Source organism: Muscardinus avellanarius (genome assembly GCF_963383645.1).
Source record: "Muscardinus avellanarius genome assembly, chromosome: 3".
NCBI lineage: Eukaryota > Metazoa > Chordata > Mammalia > Rodentia > Gliridae > Muscardinus > Muscardinus avellanarius.
The window spans coordinates 22,235,512-22,242,444 of record NC_137788.1 but is presented as its reverse complement, the minus strand read 5'-3'; positions in this window follow the sequence as shown (position 1 = coordinate 22,242,444).

The window sequence follows — 6,933 nt, the reverse complement described above, 5'->3', positions numbered from 1 at the left end:
ATAGGCAACTGGATCAGAATATCCCCTTCGTCGCTCACGGAGCTTCCAGTGTGTGCGCGGCAGGTTTGCTAGTCCTTTACCTCACCACCGGCCACAGGCACACCCTAGTGGGCCCGCGGCAGCTCTGAGGTTCCCTAAGGAGGACAGGAGGAAGGAGAAAGGCCTGGGCATCCTCCAGCTCAGGGCTTCTGGGCGCCTCTGCAGCAGCTGGGAAGCAGTTTGTTTGTTACGGTGGCGGGGGCTCCTGCTGGCGGGGGCCAAGGATGCTGAGATGCAGTGCGCCTGCGGGCTGGGAGGACCCGCCGCCGATGCGCCTCTGTGTGGGCAAAGGAAGCAAGGAAGACACATTCCCACCCTATTCCCATCAGGAAATGTTTGCTGACCCTGTGATTTATGAAGGGGCTGTTCAGGGAAGGGGTCTGGAAGCTGGGAATCACCGGTGGGATGGCAAACAGTTAGCAGGTGTCTGTGATGTGGGGGCCCTGGCTGGATCTCAACCTCCCGCCCCCAGGGCGTGCAGGAGGGAGAATAGTAAAATAACAGCAAACACTCGTTCATTGAGAGTTGACCTCTGAGCCGGGCTGGTGGGGCACGCTTGTAATCCCAGCATTCAGGAGGCTGAGACCGGAGGATCGGACAGCCTCAGCTACTTAGTGAGGTCCTCTGCAATTCAGTGAGACCCTGTTTCAAAATAAAGAATAAAAAAAGGGCAGGGGGGTATAGCTTGGAGATAGAATGTCTCTGGGCTCCCTGTACCACAAAAAAAAAAAAAAAAAAAAAAAAAGAGTTGGCTTGCTGAATGTCAGATGTGTTTACATCTATTACATTTGTTGTTGTTGTTGTTGTTGTTGTTTAATCCTTACGCTTAGGCCCACCTTCTTTTCCACTAGACACTGTTCGTGTGTGTGTGTGTGTGTGTGTGTGTGTGTGTGTGTGTGTGTGTTGTCTCCCTCCAGTTACTGGAACAAAGGTTCCCTGGAAATTGAGAGTCCTAAAGGAAAAGGAGACGAGGTTATCTGCAAATAGAGTCCCTGCTTCCAGCCCGCTGCTGGAGGCTGTCGAATGAGAACAAAAACCAAGTGGCTGCTCAGAGAGGCCGGCGCAGGATTCCGTCCTGCGGGTAAATTCCCGAGGTTTCCTGAGGGCCGGACCCCCCTTGCCACCCAACTCTCAAGACCTTGATGTAGAAGCCAGAGGAGCCTGGATGTGTAAGCTGCGCCGGGCCTGGTGTGACTCTTGTCCCCGCCACTCGCTGGCTAGGTGATTCTTTTTTCTTTTTGCACGTTATTAATTGCTCCAAGCCTCAATTTGCTCACCTGTGAAGTAGCAATAAAGTGCTCGGTGCGCGCCGGCTCTCTGCCATCGCCATTTACGAATTGTTCCCTCTGGGCCAGGCATCCTGCTAAGTGCATGCTGCCATCCCATCCTCACCGAACCCAGCAGAGAAGGCTGCTGTGCCTTTACTAATAGCGAAACTGAAAGCCGGGCGTGGCGGCGCACGCTTGTAATCCCGGTACTTGGGTGGCTGAGACAGGAGGATCACGGTTTAAGGATAACCCTCAGCTCCTTAGTGAGGCCCTCCGCAACTTAGTGAGACCTGGTTTCAAAATAAAAAATAAAAGGCCGGGCGTGGTGGCGCACGCTTGTAATCCCCGCGCTTGGGAGGCAGAGACAGGAGGATCGCGCAGGTTCGAAGCCAGCCACATGCACTGGTTTAGGAGACCCTGTTTCCAAATAAAAATGTAAAAATAGGTCTGGGAGTGTAGCCCAGAGGTAGAAGGGCTTCCAGGAACCCCAGTACCACCAAAATAATAATAATAATAATAATAATAATAATAATAATAATTGAATAAAAAAATAAAAACTAGGGCTAAGGCTGGGTGTGGTTGTGCACGCTTATAATCCCAGCACTTGGGAGGCTGAGACAGGAGGATCACGGTTCACGAACAGCCTCAGCTACTTAGGCCTTTTGCAACTCAGTGAGACCCTGTTTCAAAATAAAGAATAAACAAATAGGGCTGGGGGTGTAGCTCAAGTTCAGAGATAGAATGCCCCTGGGTTCCATCCTCAGTACCACATACACACACTCAAAAAAACTTAGAGTTGGGGGGATGTAGCTCAGAGGTAGAATGTCCCTGGGTTCCATCCCCGGCACCGTAAATAAATAAATAAGTAAATAGTGAAACTGAGGCACATGAAGTATATCAGCTTTTCCCAGATTTCGGGGCATCAACTGAAGAGCAGGGGCTTAAGCCAAGACTCCGGCCTCCAGATCAGTGCTCTTCGTGAGCCTGAGTATTCTGCCAGCTGCCTGGATGCCCGTGTGGCTTCAGTGAAGGCCCAGCAGGGCAGGGAACCATCTGGAGTTCTCCAGACCCCCCGCCGCCCCTCTGCACGCCAGAGCCTCCCAGTCCCCTGGCTCCCCTCTCCCCGCCCCTGCCCCCGAGCGGCGGAATGCACCTTCCTTGCACCCCCATTTCGGCGCAGCTTCTGTTCCCTTCAGATAGAGCACAATGCAATTGATTAGGCTCCTGCTTTCTCAATTTCAATCACATCCTCGCCCTGCCTCCCTGAGATTACAGGCGGGTCACCTTGATTGCGGTTTGCACCGCTCACAAAACTCTTCAGTCGTTTACAAAACCATCTCTCGCCTCATTCACTCCCCCACCTGGCTCTTCTCCTCTACGAGGCATGGATCTCCCTGGCTTCAGACTCAAAGGGCAATTTTATTTCCGAGTTCACGCTGGGAGAGGAGGACACCTAATTGACTAACGCCGGGCGCTGCTCATGCGTCGGCTAATTTGATCCTCTCAAGAGGCAGAAGGGAGGGTATCGCCATTTTGCAAAATGAGGTTCCAACGCTCACCCAAGGTTATACAGCCAGATGACGAGAGCCAGGATTTGAACTCCAAGTCTCACGCACCCCATCACATATCACATTCCTTTGTGTGGTAGAGTAGCAAAGGAAAGCACAATACTGAGCTGGAGTCGGGCTCAGGGAAGGCTTGGTGTAAATAGGGGCCGAGGGTAGCCCTGGACTTGCTGAGGAGTGTACTCAAAAAAGCTCCAAGTCGGCTGGGCGTGGTGGTGCATGCTTGTAATCCCAGCATTTGGGAGGCTGAGACAGGAGGATCACGGTTCGCGGCCAGCCTCAGCTACTTAGTGAGGCCCTTTGCAACTCAGTGAGACCCTGTTTCAAAATAAGGAATAAAAAATAGGGCTGGGGGTGTAGCTCGGATGTAGTATGCCCCTGGGTTCCATCCCCAGTACTGCAAAAAAAAAAAAAAAAAAAAAGCACCAGGTCTTTTATTAATTTCACACACATCTACTGATGCCTCATGGAGGCTGGTCCTGTCCAGAAAGCAGAAAGGAGCCAGGCGTGGTGGCGCACGCTTGTAATCCCAGCATTCGGGAGGCCAAGACTGGAGGATCACAGGTTCACAGACAGCCTCAGCTACTTAGTGAGGCCCTCCGCAACTCAGTGAGACCCGGTTTCAATAAGAAGAATAAAAAATAGGGCTGGGGGTGTAGCTCGGAGGTACAATGCCCCTGGGTTCCATCCCCAGTAATGAAAAAAAAAAAAAAAAAGAAAAAAGAAAGAAAAGAGAAAAAAAAAAGAAAAAAAGAAAGCAGAATAGTAGTCAAAAGTGGTAACACTTAACGACAAGGTCAATCTGAGAGCCAAGGGCCATTATTTAGAGTATGTCAAAGAGGAGTCAGCCTGGTGAAGCAACCAGGAAGTAAGGTCATCTCTGGCTGAGCAAACAGCATGTGCAAAGGCCCAGAGGTATGGCAGAGCAAGGACCATTCAGGCAAGTGCAAAAAATATGTATGGGAGGGTGGCAGATGAAGCATGGAAGAAAGTTATTAATTTCTCCAAGAACCCAGAGAAAGGAGAAACCAAGAGGCACACTTCTTGAGTCAGGAAAAAAGAAATCCTGTGTGTGTGGGCAGGATCCATTGGGGCACTCTCTCCCGAGTCCCACTGCTCCCGGACTGTGCTGGGTGGGTCATCTATCCACTCCTGTAGTTGTTTCCCAGGTATAGAATGGAAGGAACCTCCCTACCTCTCTCCCTCCCACGCCCATCTACCACCCCGCTTGGATGGTCCCGCAGTGATGATCACACCCCCTCTAGTGGACACTCTGGGCACTACACACAAAAGTGCAGGGACCTTTCCCCTGGAGGCCAGGTCCCTGGAGAAATGTCCATCGCAGGATGGGATAGACTGTAGTTTATGCTCTCAACGAGTCCACAGTTTAAAGGCAGAGGTTCAGCAGATAGACCTGGTCAGAAAATGACATTACCAGGTGTGAGAGGACAGGGGAGGGTCCTAACTCAGGAGGAAGTCTGGTAGGCTTTTCAGAGAGGTTTCTTCGTTATAGACAAAAAAAAAAGTAATAATTTACTTGGTGAAGAAGCAAGAAAAGGGCGTGATGGCGCATGCGTGTAATCCTAGCATTCGGGAGGCTGAGACTGGAGGATCATGGTTGGAGGACAGCTCAGAGGTGGAATGCCCCGGGCTCCATCCCCAGTATAGCCAAGATGTATAAATATATATATCAAGAAAAGACCATTCTAGGCCAGACAAAATTAAGTGAGCTTAGAGGCAGGAAATGGAGCTGGAGCTATGCAGGGAGTTACAATTAGGTACCTGTCACTGGAGTATAATTTTTTTGGGGGGGAGGTACCAGGGACTGAACCAATGGGTGCTCTATCTGTGAGCTACATCCCCAGCCCTATTTTATTTTTTATTTTGAAATAGTGTATCACTAAGTTGCTGAGGGCCTGAACTGCTAAATTACTGAGGCTGGCCTTGAACCTGGGATCCTCCTCTCTTACCTCCCAAGTACTGTGATTACAGGTGTGCACCACTGCATCCAGCAAGAATATAAAATTTAGGGGGGGGTAGCAGCCAAAGATGAAGATGGTGATGTATATGTGTGGGGGTTTGCTCAGCCATGAACTTGTTGAAGATTCTAGGCCAGTTACGGGCCTGTGCCAGCAGACCCAGCTCACTGCAGGTCTTGAGCAAGGGACTGATGAGGTCAGACTCACTTTTTTTGGGGGGTGGTACTGGGGTTCCTGGAAACCCTTCTACCTCCGGGCTACACTCCCAGACCTATTTTATACTTTTTTATTTGGAACCAGGGTCTCTTAAGCCAGCGTGGCTGGCTTCAAACCTGCGCGATCCTCCTGTCTCCGCCTCCCAAGCGCAGGGATTACAAGCGTGCGCCACCACGCCCGGCCAGATTCACTTTTCAGAAGGAACCCTCTAGCCAGGCGTGGTGCCGCACGCTTGTAATCTCAGCATTTGGGAGGCTGAGACAGGAGGATCGCAGTTCGAGGATAGCTTCAGCTACTTAGTGAGGCCCTTTACAACTCAGGGAGACCCCGTTTCAAAATAAAGAATAAATACTAGGGCTGGGGGTGTAGCTTGGAGGTAGAAAGCCCCTGGGTTCCATCCCCAGTACCTTAAAAAAAAAAAAAAGGAACCCTCTGCTAATCAGCATGGAGAAAGGATGAGAGAAGCAGGAATGGGATACCCCTCTCGGATTCAAGGAACCATGCCAGGCCACACTCACAGAAGGACCCATCGGTACACTCGATAACACCTACAGACGTGTCAGTGGGATCCCAGGCCAAGCGCCCACGGCAAGCACGTACTGTGCTGTACAGCCGGACACAGAACTCAGGTTCATGAGTGGAAAGGAAGCCAAGGGCACACATTCACCCTCAGACACAGCCAGACAGCTAGGACCCTGCACACGCGGTAAACACGAGAATTCACACACATGTGGTGCGACTGTCAAGGGCCCTACCCTGCCCCCTTGGTCTTCACCAGGTCCCTCACCACCTCGGGCAGGAACAAAGCTGACCTTTGCCCTGTGGCCTCTGGCCTCTCCTCCCACACCCCCAGCCCCAGAGGGAGGAGCTGTTTGAAGTCTGGGCTGCAGCTGGGGTTTCCTGTTGCCTGGAGGAATGTGGGAGGACTGGGCGGCCCAGGAGGAGGGCTAAGGGCCCGCCTGTGTCCTCACTGTCCACAGTGAGGGGCTTCCTGCTTCCACGGTCTCTTGGGCCCCAGCTCCTAGCCGTTCCCATCCAGAGGAGGGGAAACCCAGGGTCACAGTGGCTCCAGTCCAATGGGCCTCTTGTTCTTGGATCTGTAGCGCAGAGGCTTAGGATGAGGCTGCGAGCTCTTGCAGCCCCAGGCTCCCTTTCTGTGGTCTGGGCTGAATCTGCGCCCCAGCATGGCTACACCTTCCAGCCAAGAGTGGGGCAGCCCCAGAGCTCCTTTCTGCGTGGAGGGAGAGCAGATGGAGGGCGCACTTCACTCTGCCTTTCCAGGAGTCCCAGGGGCCTGGCTCGGCCGCCTTAGCCTGCCATTTACTGTCATTAATACCACTATGACTTGATAATTTCTCCCCATCCCCTTGCCAGTTTTTTTTTTTTTTTTTTTTTTTTGTGGTACTGGGGTTCCTGGAAGCCCTTCTACTTCTGGGCTACACTCCCAGACCCATTTTATATTTTTATTTTGAAACAGGGTCTCTTAAGCCAGCGCAGCTGGCTTTGAACCTGCCAGATCCTCCTGTCTCCGCCTCCCAAACGCGGGGATTACAAGCGTGCGCCACCACGCCCAGCCTCCTTGCCACTTTTGAGAGTGCTTTCATAGCTAGGAATGATGGCGCACGCCTGTAACCCCAGCATTTGGGAGGCTGAGACAGGAGGATCGAGGTTCATGGACAGCCTCAGCTACTTAGGGAGGCCCTTTGCAACTAAGTGAGACCCAGTTTCAAAATAAAGAATAAAGCCGGGTGTGGTGAGGCACGCTTGTAATCCCCGCGCTTGGGAGGCGGAGACAGGAGGATCACGCTGGTTCGAAGCCAGCCTTGCTGGCTTAAGAGACCCTGTTTCCAAATAAAAATATAAAAT